This window comes from Arvicanthis niloticus, chromosome 15, assembly GCF_011762505.2.
Source record: "Arvicanthis niloticus isolate mArvNil1 chromosome 15, mArvNil1.pat.X, whole genome shotgun sequence".
In the NCBI taxonomy this organism is placed as follows: domain Eukaryota; kingdom Metazoa; phylum Chordata; class Mammalia; order Rodentia; family Muridae; genus Arvicanthis; species Arvicanthis niloticus.
In genome coordinates, this window is record NC_047672.1 from 33,297,260 (window position 1) to 33,314,339 (window position 17,080).

Below are 17,080 nucleotides of genomic sequence, written 5' to 3' on the forward strand. Positions count from 1 at the left end.
GCTAATGGGCCATCAGAGTTTTATTGACATGTGATGCTTCCATACAGTATACAAGAGATTATCCCTATACAAAGTATATGAGTTGCTATCACCAAACAGTATTTTAAAAGCTCATTAAAGCATCACTAAGCTGCAAGGACAGAGAATAAGACTGTATGCCAAACCATGCAGTTCAACCACTGAATAAATTCTAACAGTCTTCCATGATGTACTGAAGGCCCTAATTAATAAAACAGAGAGTGAAAAAAGTAGGCTGTCTTCAATATTTTATAGAATATTTATAAATGATATACAATTGTGATTGTTAAACAACTACAGCAAGAATCAACAGAAAAATGTTGGCTAATAGTAGTCTTTGTGATAGGACTGTGAAAAGCAATAAAAGTTAACAGAGAGAGTTTCTCTGTGTAGCCCTGGCTGTCCTGGAACTCACTCTGTAGACCAGGATTAATGACTGAACAAAGGGCCTTGCATATCCTAGACAAGCACACTACAGAGCAACATCCCTAGTCCTCAGTTTTCTTGAGATAGGGTTTCCTGGTATAGCACAAGATGGCCAAGAACACAAGATCCTCAGATTACAAGAATGGACCAGCACTTCTAGTAAGATTAATGAGAACATACAGTATATTTCTTTTTGTGCCTGTTTGTTTTCAGTTTGGGCAATGTTGCCAAAACTACCAGGATTTCTTTCTTTTTTGTAGTTGACATTGCATGTATCATATATATCATAGAATTTACTATGTGTGTATATACCAGTTTATCAATGTATCCATTGATAGACACCTTGACTGTCTCCATCTCTTGACTATTGTGACTAGTGCTGCAATAAACATGATGGTGCAGATATCTCTGACACACTGACTTCATTTGTTCTGGGTATATACTTCTTAATCGCTTAGTGGTCAAGCATTTTCGTATGAGAACTGTCTATTCAAATTCTGCCCATTTGCTCTTAGGTTGTTTTTCACTGTTGTCTGAATCTCTTATAAATTCTAAATATTAATCCCTGGTGAATCGTCTGCGAAGAGTTTCTCCCATTCTATAGCTGTTGATAGTTTTCTTTGTTATGAAGATTTTAGTTTGAAGACCCTACTTAATTTTTTTTTTTTTTTTTTTTTTGGTCACCTGGCTTTTGGAGTCATGTAAAATATTTGACTAAACCAAGGTCTGAATTATTCGCTCTGTTTTCTTCTATTAGAGTCATAGTTTGGGGACTTATATTTAAGGTAGCTTTTGCACCTATTAAGTGTTAAAAGTCTCACTTCATTTTTCTAGATATAGCTATCCACTTTCCCCAGCATCATTTAATGTTGGAGACTGTCCTTTCTCCAATATTCTTGGTGTCTTTGTTGAAAACTCTATTAGCTATACACATACAAGGCTTATTTCTGGTTTCTCTGTCACGTTCCACTAGTCTCATATCTTTCTGTACACCAGTACAATACTGTTTTGGTTACTGTAACTTTGTACTACTAAGTCAGATATTATAATAGTTCCACCTTTATTCTTTTTGCCTAGTCCTTTGGCTATCCAATGGTCTTTCATGGTCCCATGTAGATTTTACAAGGTTTTTTTTCTATATCTGTAGTATCCTTGGTATTTTGATAGAGACCATTTTGATTTTGCTTGAATTATTCAGATACCTTTGGATAACTCAGATATTTTAACAATATCTATTCTTTCAACATATGAACATGTGACTTTTTTTCATCTTTTTGATGTCCTTTTTCATTTCTTTCATTCATGTTTAATAGGAAATTGTTCTTTCAACTCTTTCAATTTATTCCTAGATTTTTTTTCCTATTATAAAGTGGATTCCTTTCTTGGTTGCCCTCTCAGACAGCTCACTGTGGATATACAGAAATGCTACTGAATATTTTATGTTGATTTTGCATGCCAAAGCCTCACTGAACTCATTGATCAAGTTCCAACAGTTTTTTGGAGAAATTCTTAGGCTTTTTATGTAAGATAGTATTATCTGCAAACAAGGAGAATTTCACTTCTTCTTTTCCAATTTGGATTTCCTTGTAGTTCTTTCCCTTGATCTAACTACAGAAAACTGAATGAAAGAGGTAGGCTGTAGAAGAGTGTGTTAAATACATTATATAAAACTCAGTCTTTGTTTGCAGAGGAAACGTGAGAAGCACTAAGAAAGTGAACAGAAAGGGTCTTCAATTTTATTTACACTATTTTACTTCTTTAAAAGCTAACCAAAGGTTGAGGGTGTATATGGTAAAGTATATGCTTAGCTTGTGTGAGGTTCTAGATATAATCTCTACTACCAAAACAAATCTTTTTTTTCTTTTTTTTTGTTTTGTTTTGTTTTGTTTTTCAAGACAGGGTTTCTCTATGTGTAGCTCTGGCTCTCCTGACCAATTTTGTTTTTCAATCTAAAGAAAAATTTATAGTCTGTGTGGTGACTTGGAAGAAAGAAACAAAATAATAACGAGTTCCGTCACCTTCAGCTACACAGCAAGTTCAGGGCCAACCTGGACTACAAGAGATCCTGTCTGGGATGGGGATGGGTAAGGAGGTGAGGGACTATTAAGTACAATTTTCTCCATACTCTTCTGTATTTTATACACACACACACACACACACACACACACACAAACACATAAAGACAAAGTTTTTGTGTAGCCCTGACTGTCCTTGAACTCATTCTGTTATAAACCAGGCTAGCCTCAAACTCATCGAGATCCGCTTGCTTCTACCTCCCAAGTACTGGGATTAAAGGCATGCATCACCACTGCCTGGCTGAAATATAAAAATTTAAATAGACTTTTGGTCAAATAAATATACCTGTATCAAATAGCAATAGAAAACTACTAGGTTTCAGAAGCTGTATTTGTAAAACTATTCAATTTATGTCCCTACATCTAACATCCTCAGTGTGATAAAAAACCTGAAGTATTTACACACACAAAAAGCTGTCTCTGTCAAGCTTCCTTTTCACTAATAAAATACTTCCCATACCCTGCTGCCAGAGATACTCACAATAAAATCTAGCTATGTACCTACCAGTTACCTATCAATTAATACAATCCTCTATAGGATAGGCAGGTCTTGAATTTCTTCCTGACTTAACTACCTAATGGCTGGAATTATTGATCTATACCACCAGGCCCAGCTTAACCAACACAATCCAATGTGCCACTCCCACATACATCAGAGTAGTTGAGACATTTTAAAGTTATTATTAATTTCTTTAGTTCTGCTGTTTGATATTTTGAATAGGGTTTTGAAGCCCAGGGTGGCCTGGGATTCGCTAAGTAGAATGACCATGAACTATCCTGATCCTCCTGTATCTACTTTTCAGTGCTAAAATTACAGCCGTGAACCAATACAACCAGCTTCCTTTACTTATTCTTAAATTTCATGCGAATCTACTATGTATGCACCATGCATACTATGAACAACCCACCATGGTAACAGAATTGTACAATTACAGTTCTAATTTTAACCTCCCATCTATATTCCTCAGTTCCGCACATCCATAGAGAACTCAGTTCAAGTTCTCCACATAGGTGCAATGTGCAGCTTCCAATCCCAAGTGGATTTATGGGACTCAGTCAGCACCATGGAAGTATGTTAATGAACACCAAGGGAAGCTGAGCTTGGAACTCTGCTTAACCAGCAACCTAGGATGCAAGCTCCTGAGAAAGAGAAAAAAGCAAGCATAAATACATCAACCTGAAAATGATACCTAGGAACAAACAGTTCTAAAGACAGGAATTCAAATAAAATTGGTTTTGTCGAATTCAATGTTCTAAAGACCCAAAAGCAGCCCTTCTGTTTTTGCTTCATCTTCTGGCTCAGTTAAAAGTACCTTAGCAAAAAATATTTGTTTTTTCTCAAAATAACCATGGAGAATACTACTGAAGCTTCATAAAAATCTGTTTTAAGCATTACCTGTTGGGTGTCAAAGGGCAGGAATCAGGGTGTAGGTATGTGTGTTAGTACATACAGGAGACTCTGTGGAGATATATGAGGTTCTCTGTCAGAGAACTGATTTAGCAGAGGAAATGCATGTGCAGTCATCTGTTAGTCTGTGTATCCATTTCTCTCTGGACCTCATCTTTCTGTGTACCCAAGCCCGTGTGTTTCTGTCTTTGTGTCTATAAAATGTTCTATTACTTTTTCTCACTATGTCTCCACCCTTCCTCAAAACTCTTAAAATGATTTTCTTGCCCCTCTAAAAGTTTCATAAATGAAAAATATAAAGTCAACAGTGAGTAACAAACTGAGATTCTGGCAATCGTTCCCTCATACAAAACAGAGTTGCTGTTTGAATAGCAAGATTCAGTTGAGCAGCAGGGATCCACCCTAAGAATTCCAAACCTTAAAAATCAGAATACTCTTTGACTTACTGATGTTTCAGGTCAGATCAGAATCTAACCATAAAGTACAAGTTACCAGTTTGTTTTAAATAAGCCTTATGTAAGTTTAGCTTGCAAGAACAAATCCTAAGAGGCTATTGGCTTATAAATATACCGAGGATGAATTTCTGGACTTTTAAAGCTGGAACAAGGGAATATCATAAAGGTTCAACTACACTGTGAAACCAACTAGTTTCCTAGGTGATATACCTAGTCAAAGCTGACCTCCTCGAGCTACAAGTCCTGCTTTCATGATTGCCCATAACAAACTGAATTATATTTACTTCTTTCCCTGGTACACTTCCTATACTCTTTTCTAGGGCAAGAATGGTAACTTACTGATGTTATCACCCTAGGACTAAGTAATGCTTAGTACACAAGAAATAAATGAGTTTGCATAAAGAAGCTCACAGTTCATTAGAGAAGCAAGAGTTATATAACAAAGCCTTGTAGGTCACACACCATGGGAACATGGTACAAGACTTTATCCAAGGTCTGATCTACAGACTCTTTATCCCAAACTGGCCTCAAACTCACTCTGTAACTCAGGCTGGCCTTGAACTTATAGCCATTCTCCTGCCTCATCCGCCTAAGTGCTGAGATTACAGACATAAGCTAACTAGTCTGTCCTTTATTTCTAAAAAGAATGTGAAATAATGTACTTAAAAAATATATTCTACTTCTGTCTCCCAAGGCATAAAGTAATCTGAAACTCAATTAAGCTTTAATACAGCCTTATTGAAGACAAATTTTTATTTATGTTCCAGGAAAAGAAGCCCGTCTTTAAACCTAGAGCATATAATGTCAACTTCAAAAGGCAATAATACATAATTACCATGAAAAAAAAACCAAAAATGTCCTACACTTTTATCACACATATTCATCTTGGTAATGCCTTAAAGAGAAAAATAAAGTAAATATTGTTTTGGAAAAGACCACACAGGGATACTCTTCCAACTTGGCAGAGAACATTAACAGATGAGTCTGAGGATGAGCACTAGCACACAGGATTTTAATTTGGAAACCACTGAGGCTCCAGTTTCTACTAAAACTTAAAACTATGGGGCTGGAGAGATGGCTTAGAGGTTAAGAGCACTCGTTACTCTTGTATAGGACCTGGGTTCAATTCCCAGCACCTACATGATGGTTTACAGCCATCTATAATTCCAGTTTCAGGGAATCTGGTGCCCTCTTCTGACCTCTTTGAACACCAAACATGCATGCCGTACACATACAAACATACAGGCAAAACACTTGCACAGAAAGTAAAATGACCAAATCTAACAAATGAAATCTTTTAAAAGAAAAATGAAAATGATACCAAGTACATAAGAAAAATTTGCTAAGATATCCAGTGGTTTTATGAGTAACTCACTGTAAGCCCTCAGTAAGTAGTAATAGGATGTTAACTTCTAAGGACATTCTTGAATTAATAAGTTTGGACACTCTTTAGTCACTACTAGTACATGCACATAAGTATTAGGGGAAGAATAATGAGTATGCTGGCACACTGTCCTCCCAGCACTCGGGAGGCAGACACAGGATGATCAGGACTGCAAAGACAGCTCAGCTGTACATCAAGTTTGAGACTGCCTGGATTATTTAAGATTATTTCAAAACAAGCAAACAAACAAACAAACACCAAGTTAAGAAAGATAAAGTAAAAGAAAAAAACCAGAACCAACTAAAAGCAGGTAAATACAGTATTTTATTTGGGAACCAATAATGCTACTTGTATTATAAATAATCGTTGACCTACATTACAAACAAAAAGTTTTAGATGGACTAGAAACCAAAATACAGCAAGCACAATCATGAAAATGTAGAATTTTTATCAACATGGAATAGAAAAGACCAACTAAGACATAAAATGTTTAAGCCACATGAAACTATAGTTAAAAATTATAGTTACAAGCCAATAAGAAACAGAATAGGGGGTTAGCATTGCATGCTTGCCTAACATGTCTGATCTCCATAACACACACACACACACACACACACACACACACACACACACAAAATAATAGGAAAAAATATCTGCTGCATATACAAAAGGAATAAATGTCCCCAAGAATTTAAAAAATGAAAACGACGATCCACTGGAATTGTATTCACTGCTGCATCCTCAGACCTGGCATACAGTAGCCAGTCACTCCCTGAATACTTTATTAATGACTATAAACAAGCAGTTGTAAAAAAAGAAATCCAAACTGTCAATTCAATATATACATGAAAAGTACTCTCAGCCTTACCATAAAAGAAGACTATAAATCCATAAGCAGTAAAAGAGTTCTCCCTATCAATTTTGTAAAAAAGAAAAATATCTAGTATTGGTCAAGACAAAAGGTAAGGGTTGTCTTGCTAGAATTAGCAGATATATAACAATGGTATTTACATTTTGAACCTTTACTAATTACCATACACTGAAATATATGACTGCCTATTTAGGCAAGGTGGTGTGTGTGTGTGTGTGTGTATACTCAAGAGGGTAAGATAGAAAGAAGGATCATACCAAGACCACCATGGTCTACACAGTAGTTTATTTTGAACCATTCATCCCTCAAAAGATATTTTGACTTCCAAATTCTCCCTTTAGATAACTATCCTAAAGAAACATTTCTATGTGAACATAAAGAGAACGCATACATATAAGTAAGTACTACAGCACTATTTATCAAAAAAGAAAAAAAGGAACTAAGAAGATGGCTCAGCAGATAAAAACACTTGTTCCTGCAGAGGATTCTCAGGCATACATGGCAACTCACAGATGTCCATAACTATAGCCCAGTTCCAGGGATCCACTGTCCTCTTCTGACCTCTGAGGGTACTATGTGTGCATGTAGCACACAAGCATACTAAAGTAAAACATTCATACACATAAAATAATTTTAAAGGGGGAAAAAAGTTAAAGGTATGTAACAGAAGAATGTTTTATAAACATCAGTTCAGCAGTTTAAAAGGAGTGGGGACTGGAGAGATGGATCAGCTGTTAGGAGCACTGGCTGCTTTAGCAGAAGACCCTGGTTCAGTTCCTAGCATGCACGTGGTAGCTCACAGCCACAGACAACTCCAGGTTCAGAGGATCTGACACCTGATTCTGGCCTCCCAGGCACTATATCCATATGGTTCAGACATACACAGAGGCAAAACACCCATGCACATAAAATAAAAATAATCTTTATATATAAAAAAAGAAGACATAAAAGTTGTGGCAGAAGAATCATCACCAGTTTAAGGTAGGCCTGATCTACGTAGTAAGATTTTGTCTTTAAAAAATAAATTAAAATAAGATAAATATATGTGTGTTGATATAGAAAAAACATATATGTAAATTTTAATATTGTATTAAAGTTTAGAAAAGAAGAAGCCTGAGAAATATTACACATACAGTGTGCTTTTTACTTATATACAAGTTAATACAAGGCTATAAATTTATATACAATGCATGGAAGTTTATAACAAAGTCTGAAAAGGCAAACATAACAGAGGGTCACCTCTGGAGAAGTGAATGAGAAAGGCTGGGGCCAGCAAAGGACTCTGCTTTATAAAATTGAACTATTTTACAATAATATTCTCAAGGTTCATTTGGATAATTAAAAGCATTTGTTTGTGGGAGGCAGGGGTATAGCTCAATGGTAGAGCATGCACAAGGCCAAATAAAAAAATGAAAGAAAAATAATGGAAGTGTTGGTTAATTTGGCAGAAGAAAGTAAGAACAAAACATTTTGGTAATTAATGAAGTTTAGTTTTAGGGAGCTAAAGATCATCAGTTAAAAGCACTTGCTCGATGGGTGGTGGCAGCCAGCAGCGGCAGCAGCACACGCCTTTAATCCCAGCACTCAGGAGACAGAGTCAGGCAGATCTCTGAGTTCAAGGCCAGGCTGGTCTACAGAGTAAGTTCTGGGACAGCCAGAGCTACCCAGAGAAACTTTGTCTTGAAAAAACAAACAAACAAAAAAAAGTAGATTGTAGAAGTCCCGGTAAGGTCACTCAGAGCCATCTTTAACTCCAATTTCTCTATGGGCACAAGGCAAGCACATGGTGCACATAAGATATTCATACATATAAAAGAAATCTAAAATAAGTAAAATTTATTTTAGACATTAAACTATTTGGTTGCAGTAGGCAGCTGTACAAACCTACGACTGGCATTCAGAAGAGGAGTCTTAGCTAAAGGAACACTTTTGGGAGTTACTGGGATGTGGATACTAATAGACACAGGAATTATATGGGTAACTGGAGGAGAACACTCAGTGACTAGAACAGAGATCCCAACACCAAGAAGGAAGTGTCAACAAAGAAGAAGAGGAGGTGCAGCCAAACAGTTAAATGAAAACTAGTAAAAACCAACCAAACAAACAAACAAACGAACAAAAAAACCAATGTCATAAAGCTGAGTGTGGTGGTACACACCTGTGATCCCAACACTAAGGAGGTGGAGGCGGAGACGACAGAAGGATCAGAAGCTCAAGGGCAGCCTTAGCTCTGTGACAAATGCTACATTCCTTGTTAGGAGACCCTGCCTCCAAAGAACAAAAGGGCAGAGTCACAGAAGCCTAAGGAGCTGAACAACAACAACAGAAACCATTTTCCAATCTAATGAAATGAGCAATAGGTTTTCTTTCTGTCAGAGTATAGAATGGGCTAAGGAGTTCATAAAGATTAAAAATGTATACACAGAAAAATCCTGTACAAAGATGGATTCTGAAAGACAAAAGGGAAGTCGGCAGGTTGAAGAACAGAGCTGCCAAAATGAAGAAGGCAAAGCAAGTCTGAATACTGACAAAACACTGGAGGCAGAGGAGATAACCAGAGAAGACTTCTTTCATACTACTGAAAAGAACATGATTAAAGCACTGTGAGGGACTTATCTTTGACAGAATGAGGACACTTCCTCTTCCGTAGTAACACGAAGAATAAGGTTGGCCCCAGGTACAAATAGGTTTGTAGATAGAAAGTACCGAGAAGTTCCACATGAGGTCTTCTATTCTTGTAGTGAGAGAAAGCTTCTAGCTGGCTTAAATAGAAGAGCACATGAAATAGTCATTTGTAATGGGAAGGTGAACTTGCTAGAGACATGCATAATACTGCTAGACGTGGCTGATGTCTCACAAGGCTGCTGATTACGAATTCATCGTGACACCGATCTGTCTAGCTTTCAGATTTTCTTCAGCAACTTTCAGCCCCATGGGTTCAAGCAACGAGGAAGGTAGAAGGGTGAGTATAAATAGACAGTCTGTTACTCAATTCCACAAGCACTACATACAAGTCAATTTAGACTGAAATAAAGGAAAAGGGAATATACAGAAAGAATACGAAATAGTGTCCAAGGTGGAAAACCTGTTTCAAGGACACACAGCTTAAAAAACAAACACCCCAAATTATCAAATTGGTGACAAACAAGAGAGCCTACAGCTTGGTTTTTGTCTTACAGTTCTAGACACCATGTGTCAACACTTACAGCCTGCTGCTCCCATTCTGGGACTTGATCTTACTACCTGAAGGCTGATGCTACATGGGGATTTGCTGATAATGGGATGATGAGAAAAATAAAGTAGAAAGGCTTGAAGAACAGTCAGCTGAGAGGATAAAGACAATGGTAAAACAGCTTGGTATAAGATGGATGATGAGACATCGGTGACCAAAGTAAACAAGGATGTGATGATGCATGGTGGTTTCTGCCTCCTCCAGTAACAGGATAGATGCTAATGTCCAAGGGTTACACAGACAGTCTTAGCAGCAGCTCACGCAGACATCACATGGGTGTTTGGTCAGAGCAGTAAGGTCTGGCAACGTGACAAAGCCTCCCACTGTTGCTATGGGTAATGTTTCATCTCACTGATCCCAAGGGCATTACAGATTGGCAAAGCCTCAGGCATGTTAATTATTCTCTTTAAGTCTATATTTTCTCATCTGTAAAATAAAGATAAAGCTACTCATCTGATAAAAGTTGTTATGAGGATTAATAGATAAGACAGAGGTCTGGCAAAGAGTACGTACTGAGTAAATTGTAGACATATCACAAAAACCAATAAAGGAGTTTCCAAGAACAACATTATTAAATCCTTTTTCCCTAATATATAAGATTTTTCTTTTTAATTTTTTAAAATTACATTTATTAACTGATTGTGTGTATGTGTGAGAGAGGGAGATGGAGATGGAGACGGAGACAGAGATTGATTCATATGGAGGTCAAAGGAAATTTTCTTTGGGGACTTGGTTCTCTCTTTCACCATGTGGGTTCCAGGCTTAGAACTTGGGTCAGGTCATCAGGATTGACAACAGGAGCATTTCCTGCTGAGCCATCTTGCTGGTCCTTCTTTTAAAGTAATCAAAAGGGCCACAGTGGAACACTGGAGGTGATCAGAGAAACTAGTTTTAGTCTCAGATATGCAATGTTCAGAAAGGGTTTAAGGAAAGTCTTACTCAACTAGTTTTCTAGCACCCTAGTTTACATAAGTTCTAAAAACTCAGTGCCTAAAACTGACAGTTTTGATTGACAGAGCCTTGAAAACAAAATTTAAAAACCACCAGCTACTAAGTCTCCAAAGAAAAGAAAACAGCTAACTGTTCAGAATATAGCTGTGGAAGAGACAGAAAAGAAATATGCATGCCTTAAGCTATTTAACTTAAGCTATTCTTAGAAGGACCAGCAAGATGGCTCAATGAATAAAGGTGTTTGCCACCTTTGACACCTGAGTTTGATCACAGGAACCTACATTATGAAGTAATTCTAACTAGCTGTCCTCTGACCTCCATGTATACACAAAAGCACATGAATATACATATAAAACATGTATGTAATACACATTCAAAAAAATCTTTAAAAACTGCCATAAGAAACTTTCTCCTTTGTTCTGGTCTCATCAAGTTTCTAGCCATAAGTAAAAAGATTATAAAAAGCTCCTATAAATTTTATAAAATCTTATCAGGCTAATTGAGACCACCCATTGAGTGAATGAACTTTAGGTCCTCTAGCTGTGTCTATCACATGAACATAGGGCAGGCTGGGAGATCTAGGCAATAGCCAAGATGGCTCTCCTCCCATCCATCTCAGTTACACCTCTCTGAATAGTTAATAAGAACTACTATAAGTCAAGCATGCATGATGTCCATAATCCCTGCACTTGTGAAGGCTAAGACAGGGTGATTTCAGGCTTAAAGCCAGCAGGTGACATAAAGGAGGCTTATCTTAAAAATAATTAGAAGGGCAGCAGAGATGGCTCAAGAGTTAAGAGCACTTCCTGTTCTTGCAGTCTCCAGCACCCACATGGTGATTCCCAACAGCCTATAATTCCAGTCAGTTCCAGGATTTGACTCCCTCTTCTGGCTTCTGTGGGTACCAAGCATGCACATAGTAAACATACAAATATATAGCATTCACTCATTTACACAACATAATAAGTATTTTTTTTTAATTTTTGAAGTAATTAATTAGAAAATTTTAAGGGCCAATGACTTAGCTCAGCAGATAAAGGCCCTTTCTGTGCAAGCCTGGTAGCCTGAATTTGTTACCCACATAAAAGTAGAGAGAGCAAGATGCATGAAGTAGTCCTCTGGCCTCTACATGGACCCCACTGCACAAACATTCCCCCATCTCACACATACACACAAACTTTTTAAAAGCCCTACCATGAAAACAGAAGAGTATTACTTAAAACTCCAACTCAAAAAGACTCTGAATAAAAATTGCAAATCTTTATCTCCCTCCTTCTCATTAAGAGAAAGCAGACATTTGTTTTTGTTCATTTGTTTGATTGGCTGGAAACTTTTGATCTAGGTGTCTTCCTCAAGGCACAGAACACACAACTGGAACTTTGGCCTCGAGCAACCTGATTGAAAATCTACACAACATGGTTTCCAAAGTCAAACAGGTTAGGAATCTTAGCTCTTTACTGTGTTGCTGTGAGACAAATTTCTTAATCTGTTTCCTCAATAAAACAAGGATAACACTATCTTTAAGAGCTCTTAAAAGTATTAAATAAAATAGTACATATCAAGCTGCAAGTACAGGGCCTCATACAAAGAGAGAACACCTAACAAGGGCTGAAGAAAGGGCTCAGTGGTCAAGAGCACTGGCTGCTTTCCAGAGGATCTGGCTTCAATTCCTAGCACCCACAGGGTGGCTCACCAGACCAGCTCCAGGCGATCTACTTCCCTCTTCTGGTCTCTTTCAGCACCAGGCACACAAGTGGTGCACAGACATTAATGTAGGCAAAACACTTACACACATAAAATCTAAAGTTTAAAAAAAAACCTAACAGCATACTTCCCTTTCTAATTCTCAAAGGTTTAATCAAAGACTGATTCATAGAGGGGGAACTTAATGAACAGAAGAAAACTGTTAGCTCAACAGAAAGGAACCAGATTCATAACTTTAAAAATAGGGATAAAGCCAGGCACGGTGGCAAATGCTTATAATACTAGAAGGTGGAAATGATCTGGAGTCTGAGGCTAACCTGGGCTGCATACGGAACTATAGGGGCAAGGGAACTGGAGTCTGGGGCCAACCTAGGATATACAGTAAGTCTCTATCAAAAAAAAAAAAAAAGGAGGGGGTAGGGATGCATTATAGGGTTACAAGTTGATTACAAACAGGAGGCTAATATCATTAATTTTAAATTTCTTCCCTGTATATCTTCTAACTTTGAGGTTCTTTGAGGTTCTCATTTGTACAACTTTCTCCTATCTGATTCCACAAGTCTGGCTCACTCTCTTCACTTTGGTCTTGGAATGACCTAAGCTTTAGCCAGACAGACACACCTTAAAGAGTTCAGTCAGGAACCTACAGATTCCTGGGGGACGACCAGAGACCAAGATCTAAGAGCTCAAAAAGTCTGTGTGGCACAAGGATAAAGACATGGGCTTTGGGGACAGACATAGGTTTAAATACCTGTGCCACTTTTTAGATGTATAACCTTGGGGTTGATACTAAGCTTTCTGAATCACATTTCCTCATCAGTAAAATTGAGATAATGCCATCTGCATTTCATAATGTTCTTGTCAGGATTACAGAAATGCCTGTAACAATTCCTGGCACCTAAAAGGCCAATTAATGGGAACTATTATTAGGGTCCAACTGCCAATTGCCTTATTGAACATTTTGCTAGGCTGTACTTTTCTAACTGGCAAGGGAGTCACACTGCTCTCACATTCCCATGACTCTATCCAAAACACTCAATGTCAGTAATCTATAATTAACCAAATCAAGGGCTTAAACAATTCAGGAGAAGAAAGCATGAACATGGCTCAACTCATTCTCTCCTGACAGCAACAAAGTAAGTACAATGCAGATATGTTTGCCAAGAAAAATATGGAGTCTGTTTGAACATGGTCATTACCGACAGTAACATAAGCTCACACTAGCTGAGGTTCTTAGGCCTGCAGCCTTATTGTCAGAGAGTTTCAACTTCTCGAAAATCCTCTTCTGTGCTAGCACCAATTTCTAAGAACAAATGGGAGAAATGCTCTTAACTGCTGTCACAGTCACTCATGATAGAACTTATTTTCCCATTTTATAAATTACTACTTCAGAGATATTTACTGAGTTCACTGAAAGCATGCTTATGAAGGAAGACTTTAAATACAATATCATAACCACAATGACAAGATCTGCCCTATAGAGTACAAGTTACAAGATGAAGGCAAGGGCCAAAAGTAAAATGTGACCAAGTAACATGCACCCCATTATGTTCACTCTTATAACAACTGAACTTCAGAGGTCTGACTTTAATACTTCCTTTGTGTGGCTGACCAGAATAACAGAACCAAAAAATTGATAACTGATACACAAATAAGAAAAGAGAAACATTAATGGAAATGTAATTAACATAAATAAGTTTTCTGGTAACTAAAAAATAAAAGCAACAGTCACCATTTATATAGCTAAAGGCAACTATTTTGTTCCTAGAATCCCCAATCCCTCCATACACTTTTAATAAAGCAGAAGGAAGTCAAGAACAGAAATACTTAACTAGACAATCTAAGAAGCAAGAAAGGCTTAACAAATCAAAACAGCTCAGTCGTTCCTCATTGAGTGACATTCTACATGAAGAAAATTTAGTCAATCACTATTAAGAAAACTAAAGATTGTGCTCTTTAAAAACAGCAAGCCAAATGTGGTACAAACTTCAAATTCCAGCACACAGGAAGCTGAGGCAAAAGGACCATGAGTTCAAAGCCAGCCTGCTTGGCTGGCCTCAAACTCACTATGTAGCCAAGGATAACCTTGAACTTCTGGTTCTCTTGTCTCCTCGACCTCAGTACTGGGATTACAGGTAAGCACCTCTATGCCTGGTTTCTATGTTACTGTGAATCAAACTCAGAGTTTTTTGCCTGCCAGGCAAACATTCTACCAAGCGAGCCACACGTAGACCCCACCCCCACATCTTGTCTAAAAAAAAACAGATAAAAGTTCAGGCCAGGTGTGGTGGCATACACCTGCAATCTCAGTACTAAGAAGGCTGAAGCAGGAAGATTATAGAGGCCAGCCTCATCTACATAGTTCCAGGCAGCCTGGGCTACAGATTGAGACTCTAACAAGACAAAAGGAAGGGAAAAGGGAGTTAAAAAAAAAAAAAAAGGAGAAGAAAGAGGAAAAGAGGAAGCCAAGCCAAGCTCAGCAATGAAATTACTTATGTCATATAGCTGCATCCTTGCCCAGGACTTTACCTGCTGAATGTTCAGCAAATAACAAGGGCTTTGGTGTGATTATAACTGTGAGGCAAGCTCAGCCCTGTCTTCATAGCCTTGAGGCTGCTGAGTAAATCTAGAATCATGGAACATGATTTTGATACTAAAAAAAACAGGAAGGTGGCTCAGCAACAAGGAAAGTGTACAAGAAGCATATTTAGAATTAGAGAATAGACTCTAGGGTACTGGCCTGTGGTTCTTTTTTATTAATTCTTTATACAGAATCTATTGAACTATTACTAATATGTATATTTTTCAGAGAAGGTCACAGTGACATACATATACTAAGCAATGAGGAAGAGAAATAATAAATGTTAGTAAGTTATTAATTAAGATTCTACTATAGGTACCAAGTTCTTCGTGATGACCACAAACATTTTTAATCCTTAATCATAATTAGTACTCTCATTTTATAGAAGAAATTACTTTATAAAATTTGAAAATTATTTAAAAGTTAATACTAGGGGAGGGAGTACTATATTCAAAGCAAGGTCTGTACCTAAGTATAAACTTCACTCTAAAAGTAATTTATTAAACATTTTACCCTTAAAAGAACTAAATTAGGGCTGGAGAGATGGCTCAGCGGTTAAGAGCACTGCCTGCGCTTACAGAGGTCCTGAGTTCAATTCCCAGCAACCACATGGTGGCTCACAACCATCTGTAATGGGGTCTGATGTCCTCTGCTGGCATCATGTTGATGTAGCACATGCACATAAAGTAAATAAAAATAAATCTTTAAAAAAAAAAAACTAAATTAGAAACTTTAGAAAAATTAGTCACAAGAAAAAGGTTTTGCCAAAGTTACATCCATCTTAACTAGTGAGAAATATGCTTTGGATTCCTAATTTTGACCTAAGTACTTCCAGCCCTAGCCCAGGCTGCCTCTTTTAAGTGTAATTCTTCCATTTAACTATAATTGCATGGAGAGGGGAGGACGACACACCAAACAGCAAAGGACAAAGTATGTCCTAAAGCCCGGTTGGATTCCTTCAGTCTTGCCTCTGACGTCATCTAGCACTACCTTTGAGAAGTCAGAATGAAAAAGTTACCTGCTCTAAGTCATGAGGTAATTACAACAAAATGTTCTGCTGGAGCCAAGGTTCACCTAAATTCTACATAGTAAACCCAATGTACACTTTTTTATTGTTGTTCTGACAGGACAAAATGCACCCATTATAATGAAAAAAAAAAAAAAACATAAATCATTGTGTTCATATTGTTTCCAGGAAATGAAAGCCACTTTTTTTTTTTTTAGATGATCCACAACTCTTGTCTTTTTCCTCTTGTGCTGACCTAGCATCGATAAAAGGGAGGAAAAACGAGGGGAGGGGGTAAAGGGTATATAGCCAATATATAAATAATACAGGGGTACTATCATTACACGTTTCTATTCATGAAGGAACCTGACAGTTCCAAATGATTACTTTCCCAAAAGTAGCAGGCATTTCTTCCTAACACTTTCGGTTCACAATAACGATATGAATGAAATAAGCATTCTCTTAGGATACAATCTAGTAATCCTAGAGACCAGACCTCTTCAGAGTGAATGAAGCATCTCTCCATTACCCTTCTACAATCACAGTTCGAGAGAATTGCAATGGCTAGAGAGGAAGGACACAGATCAGTACTACCCTGTGGAAAGCTGTTGGCCACAGAAAGGCAGAAAGTCATCATCTGTACAGAAGCCAGGCAACTCAAGAGGGTTTCCCGAGCCCTCATGAGAGCTAACTACTGCTTCCTCGTTCTCCAAGGAAAAAGATCTTGCTATCCTTATCGCTGGAGGGAAGGTTTTTCTATGCCGCCGAAGAGTCCGGAAAATTACACGCGGGAGTGTGCTGGGGGCGGGGGGTGTAGTAGTAGGTGCTTCTCCTCCCCCCTGCCTCGTTCAAGTAGTAGTGAAGGGCGCTACCTCCATGTTATTAGTAGCGAAGTACACCCGTGGTACCTGGAGGCTTCGCTTCGCAGCGGAGCACCGGGTGGCGGCCGCTCTGAGAGCGGGCTCAAGG

The 17,080-nt window shown here is 37.9% G+C and overlaps 1 protein-coding gene across 2 annotated transcripts in view; it reads right to left on the bottom strand.

Annotated features, from left to right (window-relative positions):
- Ahcyl2 (adenosylhomocysteinase like 2) overlaps positions 1 to 17,080 on the bottom strand; it is a 157,205-nt gene that overhangs the window by 139,486 nt on the left and 639 nt on the right. The window lies entirely within an intron of this gene.